This window comes from Haliaeetus albicilla, chromosome 21, assembly GCF_947461875.1.
Source record: "Haliaeetus albicilla chromosome 21, bHalAlb1.1, whole genome shotgun sequence".
Taxonomy (NCBI): domain Eukaryota; kingdom Metazoa; phylum Chordata; class Aves; order Accipitriformes; family Accipitridae; genus Haliaeetus; species Haliaeetus albicilla.
Window position 1 is genome coordinate 21,086,282 of NC_091503.1, and position 23,073 is coordinate 21,109,354.

At 43.2% G+C, this 23,073-nt stretch overlaps 1 long non-coding RNA gene across 3 annotated transcripts in view; it reads left to right on the plus strand.

The window, feature by feature from the left end:
- LOC138690337 (uncharacterized) overlaps positions 1-21,151 on the plus strand; it is a 100,710-nt gene extending 79,559 nt beyond the window's left edge. For 2 of the 3 annotated variants that reach the window (XR_011329179.1, XR_011329181.1), the window contains 2 exons: positions 4,473-4,565; positions 10,990-13,885. This is a non-coding gene — a long non-coding RNA (uncharacterized lncRNA). Of the gene's footprint in view, positions 1-4,472; positions 4,566-10,989; positions 13,886-15,755 lie in introns of those variants that run through there. The other variant, XR_011329180.1, reaches the window with a different exon arrangement.
- The last annotated feature ends 1,922 nt before the right edge of the window (positions 21,152-23,073 follow it).

Genomic DNA, 23,073 nt, shown 5'->3' on the forward strand with positions numbered 1-23,073 from the left:
ACTCAAGTCTCAACAGCTTCCATTCGAGGACATTCCTAGGGAACGGCGCTGCCAAGAGAAGGGCTGTCAGCTAAATTGTCCTCATACAGAGAACCCTGAAGACTCTTAATTTTTGGTAATTTTATAGTAGAACTGAAATAGACAGTTTCGATAGCCCATGCAGCTTGCTTATAGACCTGCATTTCTTCATAGTTCATGGCTGACATGGCTCTGACACATGGCTTGCCTTGCTAGATTGAGGAGGAAGAGGCATATGTTCAGACTTAAATGATTCCAGGAATCTTTTCAGAGGAAAAGATTTTAGGTTTTAATTTGGGTTTTTAGGACTATCATGAATGTTTTTCATTCAGAGATCACTTTTTAGATCAGGTCTTGGTGACATGAATGAACTAATATTCTTATAAAAGTGTTGGCAGGGACTTTATTCACCCTACACTGATGGATGAGGAAGCCCACAGAGCAATTTTTAACTAGTGCCAGAAACATATTTTGTGGTGAAGTTAGGAATGCCATCCCAGTCTTCAGACTTTTATTACTGACTCAGGAGGCCATCTTCTGCAAAGTCAGTGATTCATGCAGAGTGATTTGAAAGGAATGTGTTTGAGTGAGCTTCCTGTGTATTTGTCACAGTTTATGGCTTTTTAATAACAAATCATTATTATTGTGAATTATTAAGCCCAGAATCCTCCATCAATCTTTTCAAACTGATCTCTATTTATAACCTGGGGAGGAACCTGTTCGCTGTTTTTGTTCATTCCACTGTTGTTGGTTCATGGAATACTATTAGATAGGTTTTAAAAATTCAAAATGGCATAGGAGAGAGGATTTTGTTCACAAGCTCATGATTTTTTACCTTTTTTGCCATGACAGAGGGCCTGCTTGGTTTACACCACAGGCTCCACTACGGAGCACCGAGACCTATTACGGACAGTGTAGAATTCCACCCAGGATACCCAAGCCTGCTGGGCAGCAGCCCTGACTCCAGTGCACTGCATCCAACTGGCTGTAAACCAGCCAAGGAAAGGGGTAAGCCTGCCGACGCCAAGTCCAGCACATTTGCAGCCAGCCTGCCTCCCAAACAAACTAACTTAAGATTAGATCAAATGTCTCCACCCTATACTGCAGTCACATTTGGGATTACAGCAGAGACACAGACAAGGTCCATTTTTTCCATGTTTGCTGCAATTAGAAGCAGTAGTTGTCAATGAGCTAGAAATAACGTGACGTATATGCAGATAAACACTCTGAAGTTTAGCAAGTAATTTTTAGCTCACAACGTACATTTGGACTTTTCTTCCTTGCAAAATTCCCAGAGCGTTCTGTTGCAAGCTCAGCAATAACATGGATATGTGAGGGTATACAGAAAGAAGGGATGAAGCGAACCCTTATTTAAACTCTTTGAAAACTTAAAAAAAAAAAAAAAAAATCGGGGTTGTGTTCACTTCCAGTAATAGACTGTGGTTTCTAGTCAGCTGGCACATTGGAGAGTTGGTGCTGAAAGCTGCTTTTTTTCTTAACTGGTTCAGCCTTTCTTATACGTGACCAGCATGGATCCTGAACCTGCAAGATGCTGATAAATCTATAGGAGGCAAAGGCATTTATCATCTCATAGAAAGCACTCATTGTCTAGTAGCATGAGGCCATGATGTTTGTACAGTCTTCTAAATTGGTGAAAGCATTAATTACACTGAATAATGGTAACCCTGGTATCTTGGCAGACATCTGAAACCTTGGATAATTATAGCTTCTGCTAAACAAATTTTAGTTCTTCTCTGAATTTTGATTTTAGGGGACAGAAATAATTTTCAGATAACCCAGTGCCTGAGAAATCAGGATGTGAAGAGCTGGAGTTTTACCTATACAAAAATGACTGATAGACAGGAGTAAAAGACTTTTTCCAACCACTTCTGATGTGATCATGTATTTCTCCTAACTCTGAGAAGATGGAAAGCATTGAAAAATCAGTGGAAAAGCAAACCAAACAAACTCACAAAACACACTTTTAGCAAAGGAACACTGCATAATGGAACATGAAATTAAAAGAAAAAAATGGAATCAGTCTTGATGAGGATTGGAAAATCTATATGTCAGCAAAAATAAACTTGTTACTTAATAAGGTTAACAATAGATAAAGTCCCCTAAAGATAAATTGTTATCACAGTTGACGACCATTTTATTAAAATGTTAATGGCCTGAGGCAAAAGCAAACTGTTCCCTTAATCTGCCAGAAGAACTGCTTTCTCAGGAATTATATACGCCAGAGCACTTGGGATCTGAGCTAACTGTAATAAGCATGTTTGAAAATTGGAGCATCCACAGCTTGTGAATTTGTGACTAAAAGGGAATGGATCTTGCATGTCTCAAAATGGCTGTGCCCTTTTCTGCCAAACACAACTTTCACTCACATTTTCGAATGAAAAATCTGTTGGATTCAATTGCTGCAGTCAAAACAGCTGAGGTGTCAGTGACTGAAGGAAGGATTTTTTCTTTGCCTTCTTCCATACTAACTGTGAAAAAGGTATAGCTTAATAAGGGCAATTACTGTAATAGCAAACAGAACAAAAATATGTTTTCATCAGCACCTCTAAGCATGGTAAAACTATGAAGCAACCTGGCAAGTATGCTAAGCATTCAATGAATTTTGATAGATTGCAGTATGATTTGTCTGGGATGAGAATACCAACAAAAAAGCCTCCACAAGATTTGATGAAAACTCATCCCGTACAGAGAGACTTCTTCCTACAAGCACAGTATCAGCTCAAAACACAATGGAGCTGATGATGTCGAGTTCACGTCCTGTATTTCCTTGTGACATATGAAATGCATATCCCTCGAAGCTCTCGGACACCTGAGCTACGAGAAAGAAAAGGCAAAGCAGAAAGCATTTGTCATGCTGAATGCTGCATTTCCTCTCAATTTATCTCAACGGCAAAGGTACAGAAAAATATGTAAAACTATGTTATAAATACACAGCTAACACCTAAATCTCCTCTGCCGAAGTTTGCGTGAAATAAAAGGGAATGAGTAAAACTAAGGCAGTTTAGCAGAGCTGAGGCTATTTCCACCTTGGAGGAGGGAGGTATATCCTGATTCCCAGGTGGTTCAAGGACGGGGGATCCATAGTCTGAGGTAGCTCCACCACTGAAGCTGGCTCCTGCGCACAGCAGGCACTCGGACTCCGCTAAGTCTGGTTTGGGTAGGAATATTACCAAACCTTCCTTCCTTCCTTTCCTCTTTTACTCAAGGTCCATGACAATGACCGCGTCGGTTTTGCTGTAGGCTTTTGGGGTGGGGGCAGGTATGCTGAGAGCAGCCCCACGTTGGGCCACAGCCAAGAGGGACTCCAGGAGAGAGAAGGCATTGCCTTTGGGTGTAGTGTTTATATGCACTCTAGGTCTCCTTGTGCAATAAAACAAGGGATTATACCATCTTTTGGGCAGCACTTATTCCCATTTTAACCAGTCTTCATATGCATAACCTACATGCAGTTTTTTAACATGGGTTCTCCACTTTCACTCAAAGAGTTCAACTGTTTAAAGTGAAGCTTCCTCCTGTCCCTTGCCTTTATAAAACAAAAGGCAAAGGTTTCATGGATGTATAACTGATCAACAGTCTTTTGGGGAGACACTTACTGTGCTTTTTGTGGAATTTTCTGTCCTAGTTGAATCAAAGAGGCAACACAGATATTTTGGTGCAGAGATATAAAAGAAGGTTTGTAAGACAGTCTTTTTTTTCCTCTTTGTCACATGTATGCACACACTTATTCTCCTTTAGTGCCTGTTTTCCAGGCCAACTATTAACCTTCCTTTAGAGAAACTCCAATTTTCTGGGCCCAATTTATTTAACTACCTTGCTACACCTGCAGTTCATTTAGTCATTTCCTTCCACAACAGATCTCAGTCTTCCTCAAAAACTGGGAGATGGTCAAGTATTAATCACTAATAACACTCTCACATTCTTTCATTCAGTTTTGATATAATACAAATGTGAGTAGCATTCTCACCTCTGCGATAACTTCCCTTTGATGTAAAATTTACCACCTAGTTAGTGTAGTTAAGAAACCCAATGGGGCAAAAAAGATGGTGTCTGCAGGTATTTCTGCATAGTGAAATGAGCTGTGTGCTCAAAAGGCCTTTCCACCTGCAATGATGGCACTTAATCCACCTGAAGTTTGTGTTGTGCTTGGGAGAGGTGAAGTTCAGGATATCTACTCGTGGACTAGCCTGTGGTACGCTTAGCTATGCCTGACTTGTCCATGCTGTATCTAGATATTTGGTCTACGCTAAAGCCCTATGCGTGCTCTCTCCCATCAGGGGAGGCACCAGAGCTGAGTCCATCCTTGTACTTCAGAAAGCACCATGCTTTTCCAACAGGCCCACTCTGCACTGAGGTGATAGGATAAACATTTTCTGTGCATCTGCCTTCTTTCATCATTGTTTATTCTGTTTTTTTTGTTTTTTTTTTTTACTCAGAGCAGCCCTGAACGTGTGTTGCCTGTTGAGCTTGGCTCCCTTCCAGCAGTGCATGCAAGGCTGGCCCACGCGTGGGAGGCTAGAGGACAGCAGGTAAGCGGAAGCACCCTCCCTGATAGAAACCACATAAGCAGCCACTTTTTCAGACCCGTATAGACAGAGCTATTGCTTTGAAGCAAGAAACAAAGGCCAGGACACAGAAGTAAGCAAGCACTGTACAAATTTCAATAAAAAAACCTTACATTTCTTGTGGGAGAAAAGCCTTTTACCACTTTTTCCTTCTTCTAACCTGGCGATTGATGTGTAACGTTGCAAGAAATTTGGAAGTGGTACTCTTTGGAGCTAAGTGGAGGTGAGGAGGTAGATAAACTACTACAGGTATTTTTTAGGCTGGAGCACTTCTGCATTGTAGTGTGAAGAAATACAGTGCAGCAACCCAGCCCCCAGTTTGGTACCTCTTTGTAGACAGCTGGGCAGGTAGAGCTGGCACCATCCGCATCAAATGCGCACAGTGGACTGGGACCTTTTGCTTTTGCAATAGTTGTAATCATTCAAAAGCAGCACCTGGAAAGGGCGTCGGGCGGCAGACTTTTGGGGACCTCCCCAGCGAGCTCTGCGATGAGGCTGATGTGTGGTGGGCTTGTCTGCCCAGGGAGCGGGGATGCGATGAGGCGGGTGCGTGTTTTTCAGGCTGGAATCAGCAGCCTCCAAAGCGGTTGGAGGGGTGGCAGGGACTGCCGTCCATGCGGCAGGGCTGGCCCGCCGGCTCTCCCAGAAGATGACGGTCTCTTGCCCGGGAGTGCCAAGTCGGGGGTGACGCAGCCAGATTTCTTGCAGAGCTCAGGAGGAGCGCTGCGCTCGTGCAGCTATATACAGCTGTCAAACCAGAGCTCTCTCAAACCCGGCCAGCTCAAGCTCTAGCGAGTCAACATGCGCTGGTCTGTGCCCAGGCCAGAGTGTCCAGAAAGGCTTAGTGACAGAAATTAACAGCTTCCATTATAGCACTTTAACTTCCCCGTGTAGGCAAGCCCTCAGAAGCGGCATTAACCCGAGTTTAGACTGTAATTTGAACTCTCTGGCAAAGGTATTCCCTAACTAAATGCAGAAAATCTCTGGGATAAGCAGTAACAGTGCATATAAAAGAAAATAACAGCAGGACTGGGGAATAGCAATGGCATGTCTTTCCTTCCAAATTGAATTGTTCACTTCACTGTGAGAAGGAATAATTATCATGTTTATTGTGTTTGGCTCAATCAGGCTGGACTCTTAGGCCAGGAACCTTTCTTTTTACATTTCTGTAAATGTTGTCCATGTATGGCTGCGTCAGCACTGATTTTGCTGTCATGAAGGTACCAAGGCTGTCTGCCTGAATTGGAACATGCAAACCTGAACTAATTCTTAAAGTCTCTCTTTTTCTAGTTTTAATCAGCTATAGAGTATTGCCCTTGAATGTGCTAGGGACAGAAGTATGGGCTGAAACTGTTTCCTTTTGTACATGGTGCACATTTAACTCATGGAACCTATCACAACGAGATGCATTAAAACCACATACACAGGGAGGTTACTAAATATGTGTGACTTTCAGCGAGTGACATATACCTATATAAGACTGGCACATAGCATAATGAGACCGGAGTAGGAGATGGTGAAGCTTGTGGTAGACTCCAGCATGGTGAGCAGAAGATTAAGTACCTGACACGGAGAGCCCAGGTACGTACAGTTTAGTTAGCAGAGAGTCTGCTTGGGACTGCGTGTAGTAGTGTACTACTACTTCCCATGGCAGGGGTGCATGTAAGAGCTATACGTTTAAACACTGAAAGAAGGACACTCTCAAACGTACCTGTTTTCAAGCTCCACTTGTAGAAATGTGGTCTCACAGCAGCAGAGGGCCAGGATCAAATGTGCAAGAGGAGGAGGAACTCGACCACTCCTACAAGTCTAGGAAGTCCTTGAGGGAGAGAGTAGGTATATTTGTGTGAGATCAGTCAAGAGTCTTTTACCTGTGACTGTTTGAATGCCGGATACATCAGTGGCTGGGAATATTGTGAGTATAAGAATGACCCAGCAAATTATCTGTTCCCCTTCTGCATTAACCCTTTTTCAGCTGGGGAAGCATCTAATTCCATGGTCAGTACCAGTGACTCGTAAGAGTGAACAGAAGAATCTAAATCTACATTTCTAGAAATGGATTTAGGTCCATTTCCTCTGATTCTTTGAAATTTCCTTTTCTATGTGAACAGATAGAGAAGCACAGAGACCTACAGATTATAAATGTGTAAATAATGCAGGGTGAAAAATGATGGATAATACATATCTTGAGCACTAGGAAAAATTCTGGGAAAAGGGAGACTCTACCTTAGATAGAGAGATCAGAGATCAAATCTTTGGTAGAAAAGTCTGTCAAGGGGTAGATTAGGGATAAAATGATAGGTGCTGCCTTTCAAAATTTTCATTAGGATGCTTGATAACAGGAAACATTTCTATATCTAGTCAGAGACTGGGCCAAAATCACAGCTGAAATGTATGCTGGGACAGGTTTTAGATTGGAAAACCAGTACAGAAAGAGACAGGTTTGTCTGACTGGTGAACATAATAAGAAAAGGTATTTAAACAAAACTTTGGTATGCCATTGTGAGAAGTTGAGGTGAACCAGAATACATGACAGAGGAAGAGCATGTAAAGAAAACTGTCATGTTTCAAATTCATTAGAGTTGTGGAATAAGGTGACCATGATGTCTGCCTGTTAGCTCAATTTGTCTTAATGGCCTAACGTGTAGAAGGGGGAGAGGAGTAGCACAGAGAAGAGCTGTATTAGAAAGGCAGTTTGGGGTTTTGTTTCTTCACTTCATGCTACAACACACAAAATGCTTTATGATACCGTAGCACATAAACTTAAAGTGTAGCCTGAACGATAGGAAAAGGCCAGTCCAGACATAGTGCAGTGCCCCAGGTGTCTGCAACACACAGGATGAGTACATACAACACGCGTAGGTCAGTATCTAAGTTCTTTCATCTGGGCTGGTTTGCTTAAATAGCACTTTCAAGAAATTTACAGCCTCTTGAATCTGCTGTTAACAAAACAAAAAAAAGCAAAACCAAATCCCATTTTCCCTACTGCTGCACTAATTTCCGTGTCTAGCTTCACTTTTGATTGCTCCAGGACCTGGTAGTTTTCCCTTAATCATCACATGGGATTGCACATTAAATGCAAGTCATGTCACTTCTCATATTCTGAGAGTTGCTGCTTTAAAGAAAACCGTCCTGCATGTCCTTGTGCAGGTACGGAGGTATGTGCTGAGCAGGGACCGATCGCCTCAAGAAGCCGGCAGAAGACTTTCCACGGCCAGGAGTGGTGAGGCATTGTTTCCGTAGCACAGAGTTGGGTGAAGTTTAAAGGCAGAGCAATTCCATGCCATCCTCAATGCCGGCATGTAGGGAGTTCTTGGCAGCTCAGATGGTGGGTCATAAATTCTCCTTCACTAGTTTGGGGGCTTGAATATTCTTTTGTGCTCTGCTGGAAACATTACTTATGAGAATTGGGGCATTTTAATTTGGCTGTGCTACCACTTTATTAATATTTGAACATCTCACTGTTTTCTGTCTTGGCACAACGGGATCCACAAAAAGAGGCTAAAAGAGAAAACGTTCCCCTCCCTGGCACAGGATTCCTGCCCTTTTATTTTTAATTACTTTGAATTATTTCTGGAACTTTTTATGCCATTTTGAGAATACAAATTAAGTTTTGACTGTAGGAAAGAATACTATAGAAAGCAAGCAAATGTGGCCTTAAGTGTTCATCCAGAGACTGCATCAAACATGCAAGGGACAGACACTTGCCAATTTATCCATTATATCCTGGCATAACAATGATCCATTAGCCTGAGCAAGGCCTATGTGAACTGTATGCACATTTGGCTAAACCCACTCAGTTTATTTAGCCTCTGGTGTGCTCTGGACTAAAGCAGGCACTCATTAGAGAATAGCATTTCTTCCACAAATGCTGTTTTCCATCATCTGAAAGAAGTGACAGAGCTTTTCAAAAGCCTTTGGTATTTAAGGACAAATGCTCCCTTCTCCTTGTAAATGTTCATCCAAGATTCAATAGGTTGTAACTGTTAGCGTTTCTAAAAGCAAAAGTTGATCCTGAGGTGAAAAGAATAAGACCAGAATTGCAGAGAATCATGCACCTTTATCTGGGATTTACCACTTGACTGCAACGTGTTTCTGTTTCCCAGCAGCTCACTGTAAAAGGCTGAACCCTGAAGCTCAACCCCCTGACATTTCTGAAGCGTGCCTTGAGATCCCCAAATAAAAGTTACCTCGTGCAATGGGATAATTCTGTTCTGTGGCTTTCCAGGAGGATTCAGTCACCAAACCAGGGGTTAGAAGGAAAAGGCATCCTAGATTATTTATTAATTATCTGACTGCCAAATGTAGGGGACCTGATTCTTAGTGGCACTGCAGCATCTTTACACCATCTATATAAAAACCTTTAAAGCAGCCATTTTAGGCCCATTTTAGTCCCCTTCAGGCATTCAGACTTCAAACTGCTTTACAGGAGAAAAGAGAACATATTGTATGTACAAGGGCAACATAGCATTTATTTTCTTTAAAATCACATCGGTGTATTTTTAGCAGATTTGCTGGGAGAACTATTACTCATTATTGTAAGGGCATTTAAGTAAAACATGTATCTTTCAGTGAACAAAAAACCCATGGGGTTAAACTCTCAATCTAATTAAAATCAGTGTGAATCCTCATGTTTTTTCCCACTTGTTCATGATCCTTGGCTGGACAAGATAACATGTTCAGATGGACTTTGCTGCCCTATGCAGCAGTTGAATTAATAATTTTATAAATGTGTCAAATTCAGGCCACATATGATTCTGTTATCCTGAACTGCCAGTTCTATTGCACATCCAACATGTGTAAAGCTTCACAGATTAACTTAGAAAAGTTCAGTGTTGAGAAGATTTTCATTTACTTTTATATTTTACTCTGAGTTTCAGTCATTTGCCATCAATTTCTTTGTGGCATGTGCAAAACCTAGCCACTTTTCAAATGATATACTTTGCAGATTCAGACATAAAAATAATAATGCCTAATAAAAGCAAGAATGAATCTAAAATAACTGTTCCCCAGGATGTAACTGATTTTATACTTTCCTTGAATCTTTGGAGCACTAAGCCTATAAACTGTGTGCCATATATTTTACTGTGGGAGGATAAAGGCATAGTAAGAGGTCCTGAAAAACATGGCTTGCCTATACACAACATTGTCACAGTTCAGTGTAATTCCCCTTTTCAGCTGGACACCAGGGCTGTGCTTTTCGATAGTAAAGAACGACCAGGTGCAGCCTCTGTCTCCATCCCTGAGGAATTATTAGGCAATAGCATGTGAGACAGTTGAGGTAGCAGGGTCAAGGCCAGGGCTAAATGATGGACCTACATGCCAATTAGCAAACAGGCTGTTTAAAACTCAGTGGCTCATAGTATCAGAGCTTAAACTATTATAATGGGAAAAGATCCAATGGATCTTATTAACCTATTATTTCATATTGGTTTGGTGGGAGGTATTAATTCAGTATTCTTGGCTCACCTATGAAGATATTTATTGATATAAAAAAGAGAATATATGTTGATATTAAAAAAAAGGTTTAACAAAAGGAACAATGTCAGAGGTTAAAAGTTTCCCCATTCCTCCTCCCCCAAAACAAAGACCCAAATTAATGCATCCTAAACTCTACCAAGCATAGGATGAATATTTTCTATAGGCTTTCAGAAGCACCAGACTTTTAGTAAGTGACAGTACTGGGAAAGCAGGTGACGTGTAGCCTGGGTGAATCTGCACAAAGACTGTATTTCTTTTAACTACGAAGACCCTTTGGGAAGGGTTTTGTTTCGTTATGTTTTACAAAAAAATACAAAGGTGTGCAGAGGGGCGTCACCACAAACTGTGAGAGAGCTGGGGGCAGTGAAGGGGATGCTGCTGTCAGCACCTTGGGTGAGACCGCACATGATAAATGAAAACAAGAACCTGGAATTGAATTTGGGAGCAAAGAAGTCAGTGCAGAGGACAAAATACATGCTTAACCTCTCCGACACGGCCTGCCTAACTTCAGTCCGTTCGTGGAGAGGAAGGCACTGGCAGAGGGCACCTCTTCCCACCCGACATTTGCACAGCGTTCTAGTGGTGCCTGTCTGTCTCTCTCCATTCCTCCTAAGTCCATGAAAGAGTTCAGTGCCCACAGGTAGGTGGGATGAATTCAGGCCTCTGTGCTCTGGTTGCCAGCAGGGCTAAAAGGTGTTTTGAAATGCTGCGTCTGCTGTGGTGTACCTAAGATAGCAGAGCAGTAAATACATCTCCTGGCTGCTCCTGCTGCTTCCCATCCCTCAACATCCAGAAATGTATGGGAGTTTGGCTGGAGCGGGCTCTGCTAGCGAACAGATCTGCATGAACTAATGGGCTTGTTTTGTGCACGTTCCCTGAGCTGAGAGATCTTTTACTCCTTCCCCAGATTACTTCCACCTATCTGCCTAACCTCACCTCCAGATGCTCCAGATGAAATCAGCCCTCCAGCATCCAAGCCTGGGGTCCAGCAAGGGTTAGCAGCAGTCAGTCCCAGCTAAGCAGGGTTTGTAGGCAGTGCTGTTGTGCTTTATTTCCTCTGCTGTGCACTGAACAGAGAGGGAACCAGACCCCCGCTACCATCAGAAGAGACAACCTATCAGTCTTCTCAACCTGCTTAGTCCCCTCAGAGGGAAGAGGATGGGGCTGCTGAAAGGCAATGTCATCTATTCCTGCCATGTCAGCAATACTTCACAGTGTCAGAGGCAGCTGACGGATTGCAAAGGAGAGTAGTAACTTTATTAACCACTTGTCTTGTGTTGAGCTGCTTTAGTAGAAATCTGAATAACCGTCTCGTCCCCTGGGTTTATTGGACGTGGTTTGTTTTGCAAGTGGGAAAACAATTGTGAATTTCATGCCTCGATGAGCTAACGTGTTTACACAACACTGCTGACGCAGCAGAAACAGGATACAATATGTGTCAAATATTGCTTGGGCTGCAGGCAAAATAACTGTTGAGCTGAAAGGCAGTGCTTAGTGCAGGACTCCTTTTGCCAGAGGCGGCTGTTGGGTACGTCTGCGTGAGGGGGAAGGGACCGGGGCTCAGTGTTCAAATCCCTTGATGCAGAGCAGTTCCCAGAATGAGAAGTCTTCCAAGGTTGCTACTGCTCTCCTCCTGGTAATGAATAATAGCTATTCCCATAAATTAATTTGTTTAAAGCGGAACTCGAATGGTGCACAGACCTCAGCTTCATCCTTACGATCTGACTCAAAGCCATCTGAAGCCAGTGTGAGATTTTTCACTGACTTTGGTGCGAGGCTCATTTCTTATTTTAGATTTTGAGGAGATAGATTTGCACAGCCTGATTTCTGTACCGGGATGTCTGCGCAGCAAGGAGAGGGAGTTTCGCTTTTTCTGACACACAATAATGCAGAGCACAGAAAGATGGGCATTTCAAATGACTGGCTTAAAAGAGCTATCCTATAATGGCAGCACAATTACAAACCTGCAGAGAAAATTTCTGGGCTTTTGTATAAAAAGGAGCAAAGAAGAACACAAAAAGGTTTTACTGAGTTACAGTGCCAGCGTTTCAGTTACCAGTTCTGTCGGAAAGCCAGTAAGAGGTCTTAACTAAAGATATTTCCAGCACTGAGCCCGTATACAAAATGGGTGGACAAGCAAGAGCAGGGCAGGAGGCAGAATGGGAAAGGAGAAAGGGGTGCGATACAGGGGCAACCTGCCACGAACAAGAATCGCCATAGAAAGTGGCCAGATGAGCAGGGAGCAGAGAGACTTTCTGGACAGAGAAGGGTGGTCTGATGCTCTCCAAATAAATGAAGATTTTAAAAAAGGAAAAGAAAGGGAAAGAGAGAGAGTGAAATCAGTTGCCAAGGAGTGCTGGGGCCAGAAAAAGCAACAAAGCCCTATTTTTAATGTAACTTTTTTTTTCTGCCAGTAAAAAATCAAATGATAAAATAAGCTAGAGAAAGGAAGCAATTGGGAATGGCTGAAGAGGATTCCCAGCTGTGCTTGCAATCAGTGCAATTCATGACTCACAACATGCTGGCCACATCACTTCCCAGGAGCAACATATTCTCATGAACAAGCAAAACAAGTCGGAGACAATCTTTAAAGGCTTTTTGGATCATTCATGGCTTAGTTGTGAAATCGCCCATGAAGCAGCTCTCTGGCTTTGAGGGTCAGGGTAGTTTGAGGATTGGTCAGCTTTCCTTTTCTTTCCGCTTCAGCTGCTGCCCCATCCACCAGCCCTTGGCGGCACGGCTGAGGACATCCATTCTTTTCTGTCTTCTGACCGAAAGGAAGAGCTGGAAATAAAACTGCTTTACTGGCTTTCAGGCAGTTCTTGTCCTTCCAGTTTCCCACAAACTGCAAAGGTTGGAAAAAAAAGCATCTGAAAATAATATTTATATTTTTATGTGAAACCAAATGTCTCAGAATTGGCTGCCTGTATCTAGATCTTGCTAGTTCTCACCTGGCTGGTACGTAAGTCATCTGATTCAAGTGATAACACTGCAGGTCCCTCCAAATCTCAGCTTCAATTCAACTGAGTCAGACTCCTGCTTTTACTGAGTAATATTTTTTAAAATAGAATCATGCACTTGCTCTACCACACAGTGAAATGTTTAGCAATATATATAATTAACATGTAGCTACACTGCTAAAATAAAGAAGAAACATTTAGCGCCGCAGTAACCTTGAGTTTTTCACATGGTTGGTGTTTATTTACTTATTTTCATGGTTGAGTAATTTTTTTTTTTTTGCTCATTTCAGAAGTCTCACCACTGATTAAAGGTTACACGTCCCATTTATAGTAGTGGTGCGGATCACACACTGACTGTTAGGGTTAGAGTCCAGGTAAAGCTCCAAGCTTCTGGGAAGCACCATTCCTGTCATATGAGTTTTCTTACCTGGCTGCGAGATATCCCTTGCGTTGGAGTTTTCTGTGCAGAGGTTACAGCTACAGCCACATGCAGCAGATAATCTCTCTTCCTCAGGGAACTGCAACCTTTTCAAATTGGTCAGTCCTCTGAATTTGAATCCCAAGTAAAAATTTTGAGATTTCCAAGGGAATGAATTCTGTGAAGACAGCAAATAGGAAACATCAAAATGTTTTGTTTCTACTTGACTGAGACACTGAATCTTTTCTTTCATAAGGTTAAAATATATTTTTTCTAATATTGAGATGTTAGAGCTGAATAGATGCTTGATATATGTACATTTTCAATGAATAAGGAACATAACACATACTATACACTAAAACAGAGAGAAAAAGAAAATAATCTCAAAATGAAATACTTTTACATTCTTGGAATAACATGTTCTATCATAACTGAAAAAAAAAAACCCCACAAGAATGCCAAAATGTTTTTCAACACTTTTCTTTTGGAAATGTAATTGGATTTCGTGTGGATTTTTTTTTTTATTTTTAACAAAATCCATTCTCTGATGGAGGAGCATGTCTGATGTCCTTCTAATCAGCTCTCTTATTACTGCATCTTAGAAGAATGCAACTTATGACCTTTAAGGGAGAGGGAGAAGACTTCTTCTAGGAAAACAGAATTTCAGCTGTAAGAATCTAAAATACACAGGCCAGTTACTGTGTTTCAGTAATACCAATATCATGGTAAGGCAGGTGGCAAAAAAAGTGTTGATTTTATGCACTATAGCCGAATCACATCCTTTAAATACATGCTGTAAAAATATCAAGCCAATGGACTAGTTAAGTCCAGGGATCTCTGCTCCAGAATAATTTGATGAGACTTGCACAGGATCACTGTTAACTTCTGCTTACAGTTGGGGCCAAGAGGTGTCTAGTAGTCCTGCGCTCTTTTGGGACATTACCTTTGGGGTTGTCCTGGACTTCAACTCAGATTTCTAGCGAGTAAAGTCTGAGAGTTGAATTTGAGTGAAAACAAGTGTGTGAAACTCATGTGTTTCTTCTCTTTTCATTTAGGGTCTAATTTTAAGAAGGCAGATAATTTCCAAGTCACTGGGAATTTCAGAGTTTAGCACGTCAGTAAACAGACCATTAGATTTATCTTTTGATCTAAATGGAGTTCTAAAATCAGGGGAATCAGGGGAATACAGTAGCACTGTTTTGCCCTTGAAAAGGCCAGTTTTACCACAAATAAATCACATCTTCAAGATGCTGACCTTCTCTTGACAGAGCCCCTCCATCCCTCCCAGAAAGTAAAAAACCAGAGCCTGACCACAATAACAAAAACAACAACAAAAAAAGTTTTTCTGTTGCTGAGAGATTTCATTTAAAAATTCATGAAGTATTGACATATCTATTGCTTCTTCTCTTTGAAATTCTTGCTAAACAAGATTTGACTGATTTGTTTAGTCCAGCTGGCAGAGGCTCCAGGACTGGCTACCTGAAATAACTCTTCACAGCACCATTTATCTCTGTGCAGTTTGGAAATCTAGGGAAACTGTGAATTACAGTATTAAAATGCTGAGCCACAAGAGAAACAAGGAAATAATGTTTCAGTTTTCAGCATGAGAAAGGGGATGTCTCAGCCTAGCAATATTTATGAGCTGGTAAAAAGCTGTTTATGTCACAGTGGTCATATGTTCCTTATATGTCAAGTCACAATCAATAACCTCGCTGAAATTTGACCCTGTTGGGCACAGTGTAGCAGAATTGGATGCTCTCCAGGCTATTGGTTGAAAGGCAAGAAACAGCAAGCAACTGATGAGAAGCTATCAATAAAACCTCAGTATTGTTTTGAGTTCAATTTCAAGTAATTGCTAGACATCTGAGATTGAGTCTGACAGACATGAAGAGGGCTAATGTTGGTTCCTGGTAATGAAAAGTAGGTTTCTTGTTCAAAATAGCACAATGGGACCTAATAGTGAAATGGCTGCCCCCTCGAAAAACAAGTTGCTCTGTGAGTGCAGGAATCAGTGAAGCCTGTGTTTTTATGGATTTACGCCCTGTGTCCTTACAACCTTCTCCCTTTGTCCTTCCCTCTTCTGCCTCTGCTTCCCCAGCAGCTCCAGTTTCTCCCTCGTCTCCTCTGTTCACTGCATAAAACAACATGTGCCCCTTATTTGTTACTCCAGCATTCACCAAAAATTCCAGGTCAGGGGTGGGTTTTCCTTTTTTTCTTTTTTTTTTTTTTGGTCTTCTCTTACTTAACAGTAGAAATTATGCTGGCACAAAATATGCTGTCTCAATTGTTTTTCAGATGAATTCTCCGTAAAAGTGCCAGCTCTCTCCAGAAAATTGGGACTTACTTGACACCCTAAGTTAAAGCAAACATTTAAACAGCCCAAAGTTCCCCACACCGGCACACATGGAAGGGAGAGGGACCAAAAATGTGGAAGAATGGAAGCTTGCAATGGCAAGGACCAGCAGGAAGAGACTTCCCCTGAAGCCTGAGGTGCCCTTGCAGAACCACTTCGCTGCTTTGTAGACTGAGGAAAAGACCTATCACACCAGGAGAGATGCTGGAGCGGAGTAAGACAGCCCGATCTGCTCCCTGTAGAGCAACCAGCACAGCTAAGAAAAGGCGATGGGTGATAGTAGTAGGTGATTCTCTTCTGAGAGGTATGGAGGCACCCATCCGCCGACCTGTCACATTCTCTATAGGTGTGCTGCTTACCGGGGGTCCCTATCAGGGATAGGAGAGACTACCAAGCCTTGTACAGTCCACTGAGTATTATCCGCTGCTGTTGTTTCACGTGGACACCAGTGAAAGCCACCAGGAGCAGTCTGAGGAGTATCAGGAAGGATTACAGAGCCCTGGGAGTGGTGGTAAGGGACTCTGGAGAGCAGGTAGCTTTTTCATCAATCCTCCCAGTCAAAGGGAAGGGGTTTGAAAGGGCCAGTTGTATCTGGCGAATCAACAAATGGTTACAGGACTCGTGCCACAGCCAGGGGTTTGGTGCTTAGACCATGGGACTTGCTTTGTGACACCTGGTCTCCTGGAGGCTGATGGGGTCCATCTGTCAAAGAAGGGGAAGAACATCTTCGGTCATAGACTTGCCATGCTGGTGAAGAGGGCTTTAAACTAAAGTTGCTGGGAGAGGGGAACCTCAATCCATCCCACTCCTACCAGTTTGATGCCAGTGCCGGCAATAGATGCCCAGAGCCTGGAGAGGGATCACAAGTCAGCAGGAAAGCACCTGAAGAGCAGCACAAAGGAATTCCAGCTACTCCAGCCAGTAAGTCAGCTTCATCAGGGGCCTGACTTAAATGCCTCTATGCAAACGCACGTAGCATGGGGAATAAACAAGAAGACTTAGAGATGTGCACATGCCTGCAGGGCTTCAACCTTATTGGCATCACAGAAACGTGGTGGGATGGCTCCTATGACTGGAGTGTTGGAATGGAAGGACACAGGCTCTTTAGGGAGGACAGGCAGGGGAGACGAGGAGGGGGCGTTGCCCCCTACGTCAATGACCGGCTGGAGTGCACGAAGCTACCTGGGGACGGATGAGGAACCAACCAAGAGCTTATGGGTCAGGATTAAAGGGAGGGCAGGGACATTATAGTGAGGGTCTGCTACAGGCCACCCAACCAGGAAGGCTGAGCAGATGAGGCCCTCTATAGACAGATAGGAGCAGCCTCACATTCACAAGCCCTGGTCCTCATGGGGGACTTCAACCACCTGAGTATCTGTTGGAGGGACAACACAGCAGGGCATAAGCAATCCAGGAGGTTCCTGGAATACGTTGATGACAACTTTCTTCTCCAAGTGATAGAGGACCCAACGAGGAGAGGTGCTACACTGGACCTTGTTCTCACCAACAAGGAGGGGCTGGTGGGGAATGTGAAGCTCAAGGGCAGCCTTGGCTGCAGTGACCATGAAATGGTGGAGTTCGAAATCCTTAGGGCAGCAAGGAGAATGCACAGCAAGCTCGCTACCCTGGACTTCAGGAGAGCGGACTTTGGCCTCTCCAGGGATCTGCTTGGTAGAGTACCATGGGATACGGTCCTGGAGGGAAGAGGGGCCCAAGAAAACTGGTTAATATTCAAGGATCACCTCCTCCAAGCTCAGGAGCGATGCATCCCAACAAAGAGGAAGTTCGGCAAAAATGCCAGGAGGCCTGCGTGGGTGAACAAGGGGCTCCTGGACAAACTCAAACACAGAAAGGAAGCCTACAGAGGGTGGAAACAAGGTAGCCTAGGAGGAATACAGGGAAATTGTCCCAGCAGCCAGGGATCAGGTTAGGAAAGCTAAAGCCCTGATAGAATTAAATCTGTTCAGGGACATCAAGGGCAACAAGAAAAGCTTCTGTAGGTACATCAGTGATAAAAGGAAGACTAGAGAAAATATGGGCCCTCTCTGGAAGGAAATGGGAGACCTGGTTACCTGGGACATGGAGAAGGCTGAGGTACTCAATTACTTTTTTGCCTCAGTCTTCACCAGAAATTGCTCTAGCCACACTGCCCAAGTCGCAGAAGGCAAAGGCAGGGACTGGGAGAATGAAGAACAGCCCACCATAGGACAAGATCAGGTCCAAGACCATCTAAGGAACTGCACAAGTCTATGGGAGCTGATGAGATGCATCCGTGAGTCCTGAGGGAACCGGCAGAGGAAATGGTTAAGCCACTATCCATCATATCTAAGAAGTTGTGGCAGTCTGGGGAAGTTCCCACTGACTGGAAAAGGGGAAACATAACCCCCATTTTAAAAAGGGAAAAAAGGAAAACCTGGGGAACTACAGGTCAGTCAGTCTCACCTCTGTGCCTGGCAAGACCATGGAGCGGATAGTCCGGGAAACTATGCTAAGGCATATGGAAAATAAGGAGGTGATTGGTGACAGCCAGCATGGCTTCACCAAGGGCAAATCGTGCCTGACAAATTTGGTGACCTTTTATGACGGGGTTACAGTGTTGGTGGATAAGGGAAGAGCAATGGATGTCATCTACCTGGACTTGTGCAAAGCATTTGATACTGTCCCACATGACATCCTTGTCTCTAAATGGGAGAGACATGGATTTGACAGATGGACTGCTTGGTGGACAAGGAATTGGCTGGATGGTCGCACTCAAAGCATTGTGGTCAATGGCTCGATGTCCAAGTGGAGACCAGTGATGAGTGGCATTCCTCAGGGGTTGGTATTGGGACTGGCGCTGTTTAACATCTTTGCTGGTGACATGGACAGTGGGATTGAGTGTACCCTCAGCAACTTTGCCAATGACACCAAGCTGTGTGGTGCAGTTGACATGCTGGAGGGAAGTGATGCCATGCAGAGGGACCTTGACAGGCTTGAGAGGTGGGCCAATGTGAACCTTATGAAGCTCAACAAGGCCAAGTGCAAGGTCCTGCACATGGGTGGGGGCAATCCCTAGCACGAATACAGGCCGGGTGATGAGTGGGTTGAAAGCAGTCCTGAGGAGAAGGACTTGGGGTGTTGGTTGACGAGAAGCTCAACATGAGCCAGCAATGTGCACTCACAGCCCAGAAAGCCAACCGTATCCTGGGCTGCATCAAAAGAAGTGTGACCAGCAGGTTGAGGGAGGGGATTCTGCCCCTCTACTCCACTCTCAAGAGACCCCACCTGGGGTACTGCATTCAGCTCTGGGGCCCCCAACATGAGAAGGACATGGACCTGTTGGAGAAAATCCAGAGGAGGGCCATGAAGATGATCAGGGGGCTGGAGCTCTTCCCCTATGAGGACAGGCTGAGACAGTTGGGGTTGTTCAGCCTGGAGAACAGAAGGCTCCAAGGATACCTTACAGCAGCCTTCCAGTACCTAAAGGGAGCCTACAAGAAAGCCGGAGAGGGACTTTTTACAAGGGCATGTAGTGATAGGACAAGGGGTAACGGCTTTAAACTGAAAGAGGGTAGATTTAGATTAGATGTAAGGAAGAAGTTCTTTACAGTGGGGGTGGTGAGGCATTGGAACAGGTTGCCCAGAGAGGTTGTGGATGCCCCATCCCTGGCAGTGTTCAAGGCCAGGTTGGATGGGACTTTGAGCAACCTGGTCTAGTGGAAGGTGTCCCTGCCCATGGCAGGGGGGTTGGAACTAGGTGATCTTTAATGTCCCTTCCAACCCAAACCATTCTATGATTCTATGATTCTACGAAATGGTACATTTTGCCTCTCCATTGTAGGCAGGTTAGGTCCTTATGGGGAATTACAGTAGCAAGATTGAGAAGGGGTTACTTGTTAAGCTGCTCTTAACATAATTATCTGTGATCATGTGTTGGAACCTCCTTTTTTATATTATTTAATATGCTCTGCAAAATAATTTGTCATAAAGTTCTTCAGTGATGCATAATTCAGGAAATGAATCCTTAAAAGAAATTCTCACACTGTTAGCTAGGAACTTGCCAGAACACAAACTTCTGGCAGAAATACTATTGAGCATATAATAGCACCAAAATCATTGAAGGAAATTACAGTCTTCAGGAGGCTTTCACTTCCCACACAGAGCTCCACATCAGTTTTTCAGCTGAGTTGTCTTGTACTTTGACCGCATTGTATTTTGGGAGGAGTACTCAGAGGCAGTGGTACTAGCAGGCACATGAGGTTCAGTGTCAGGCTGAATTCTGAGGCTGAATCAGGATTTGGTGTTCAGACTGGCTAAACAGAAACAGCTGAAACTAATGAGGCAATTCCCCATAGTAACAGTCACATCCTGACCATCAAGTACAAATCTGGTGACATTTTTTAATTTTCTTGGCCAAAGCCTCATGGAAGCAGGTAGTCATACAAAATTAAAAATGTATTTGGAATCTGTTTTTTTTTCCCCATTTCACCCTCTTCAGGAAGATTCTTCTTAGCTTTAGTCCACAGCTTGTCCTCTGCCCTGGGTGAGGAGGGCTAAACTCCTGGAGAGTGCACACATTGACTATAGCAAGGTTTTGTGACTTATAAAGTGCATGCTGATTCACTGACATTAAATGCTTCATTTCTAGGTGAGTTTTCCTGCCTTTTACTAAGTATCCCACCAATTTTTTAGAAAGCATTTTAGAAAGCTTCAGTATGGAACAGGGACACTGAGCCTAACTGGACCTAACCTTGCTCTGATGCGTAGTCCCATCAACAGGGCTGATGCTATCAGAGGACGGGCTGATACAGCAGTAGTGTGACTTAGGTTTCCATATCATCTCTTAACTTTCTGCAGGTCCCTGCACATACTCCTCCTCCCACTCCAGAATTCCTAGGCTTGTTTCTCTTCCTCCACAGTGCACAGGCCTCATTTTCAGCTCTTTGGAAAAATTTTATTCCTTTGATTCTATTTTGCAGCTGCACTTATGAGGCTACTTTTATCCTTTGGATTTATTTTTTTTCTTCTTATGGCCAAGACACTCTACTGTATTTAAAGAGACAGGGCAGGAATCACACAAAGGGTGAAAAAGCAATCTGTAGCTTTTTTCTGGCAAACCAAGCTTTACTACTCCAATAGCCAAGCACACTACTTCATCTCTCTGCTGAGGTCTCGTATGTGCTAAAGTCAAGCCCAGGCCTAGGTGTGAATAGGTACAAATCTCAGTATAAGTATTACACAGCATTTTCTTTAGAGCTCTTAGGCCACAAGTCCTACCAGATGTGAGTTCTTAATTTAGCAGATGAGGTTTATTCAGGATATCCTAGCATCCTTGCAACTGAAGCTGCATAACTGCTTCACCGGTTTCCTTTTGTCTGTCTGCTTCACCTCTTGGAGTTTACATCTTTGGATGGGGGCAGGAGTGGGAGATTCTGCTATTGGTCTTGATGTGGGTTTTTTTTTTATACTTTCATGAGCTTGACATTTGGAGATTCTACTTCCTATCTTTCTCTTGACATGAACGTAGATAGATGTGCATATTTGCCTGTGGAAATCACTGTGCTAAAATTCATGGTTACTTTTAAGGTCAACTGACATATCCTGAAATCACACCTGCTTCAAGTCGCTTCCTTCATGATCATGCTGTGCTGAAACATATAAAATGGTACAGCCTGAAGCCTTTTAAACTCTTTAATAGCAAAGAGTAGCTTGGTCAAGGGAAGATTTATGCTGTGAATATAACTCCAAACGTGACAGAAAAACAGATATCCTTTGTGAAAGATTCTCAATGCCTGTGATTTACAGAGGAGAACTGGGTAGGAAAGGGAGCTCTCAGTGCCTCTATCATAACGACCCAATTAGCTGCACTCTTGCCTTTGGGTTCAAGTCACTCTCTGTGCCCTGGGTACACACTGTACTGCAGCACTATGTAAGATGGCGAGGCTGCGTTATGAAGGGAATTAGCTTGATAGGAGAATTAGAGAGCACTACCCAGCCAGGAATTGCCAGTTCCAGGCTGGGACGTAGCATTTCTCAGAGATGGTCAAGATCTGCCTTTCTTCTTGGTAACGGCATGTGATACTACCATGATTGCTTGCCTTCGCTCTGTACCAACACCATCAACCTCAGTGTGTAATGTCCAGCTCCTGGAGGAACTAGTTATATGAATATTACTCTCAAGTATCTTTTACAAGGCTAATCTAGGTTGAAACCCTTTGAGTGGTGCAAAGCAGAGAGTGAGTTTTGCTTTTAAAATGCTTATTCAAAAGAAATCCAAGTCATTTGAACAACTTGGGTCTGAGAAACTGGTCTCAATGTCACTTGTCTATATTCCCAATATTCCCAATGTTGGTCACTCCAGGAAGTATTCTTATTTTTAAAAATTTTTATTTCCAGATGGAAATCAGGAGGATGCAAATGAGAAGCGAATGGTAAGAAGAACCAACAATCCCTTCTGAACTCCATCAATAGTTTGATTTGCACTCAGTTAGGTTTCAGTCTGAGATCTGGAGATAAGAATCTTCTCCATTCTCAGCTCCACAGGGTGTGAGGGAGCCAGGATAAAATAAATATCTCTGTGGTATACCATTTAGTGAGGGCTGCCACTCTTCCTGTGATTTAGATGATCTGCATAGATGTGAGGGGAAAGACTGCAATGTCATTAGTTTACTTTCTTTCTCCATCAAAAATACTTGCAGAGGAGTTCTGGATATAGTCTGCCCTCAAAATCTTTTCTGTTTCATCAGAATAGGGGAATTTTGATGCACACCAAAAGCAAAGCAGAAATTAATCTTTGAGCTATAGGGAAATGTGATCTGTGGCAAGGGCAATTCAGCTGCCTGAGGCTCAGCTTCACAGGGGGTAAGTGAGGAATCAGTCCCATCATCAAGGGCCAAAGCAGACTGAGTGTAAAAATAATCACCTAGATAGCAGACCTGATCTTTTTATTTGTTTTGATTCGAACTATATTTCTTCTCTACTTTTCTTTTTCATTGAGACATCTCAAAGTGGATACAAGTAGGACTGAGGGAAAAAGTCTGTGCTCTTCTCTGTTCTGTATATGGACAAGCACAATCCCTATAACATGCAAGCCCAACTTTGTTTTCCATGGAAAGAGAATAGAAACATGAAAGGTTATCTGTATTTGGTTTCCTTATTTGGGAATGTTTCTCCCAAACCTTAGAGCCTCTATTGCCGTAAAGCTAATCTATCCTACTAATAGCCATGTGGAGCAACAAATTGACTTCTTGCCCAAGTGGATAGAATGCATTCAATCTAATC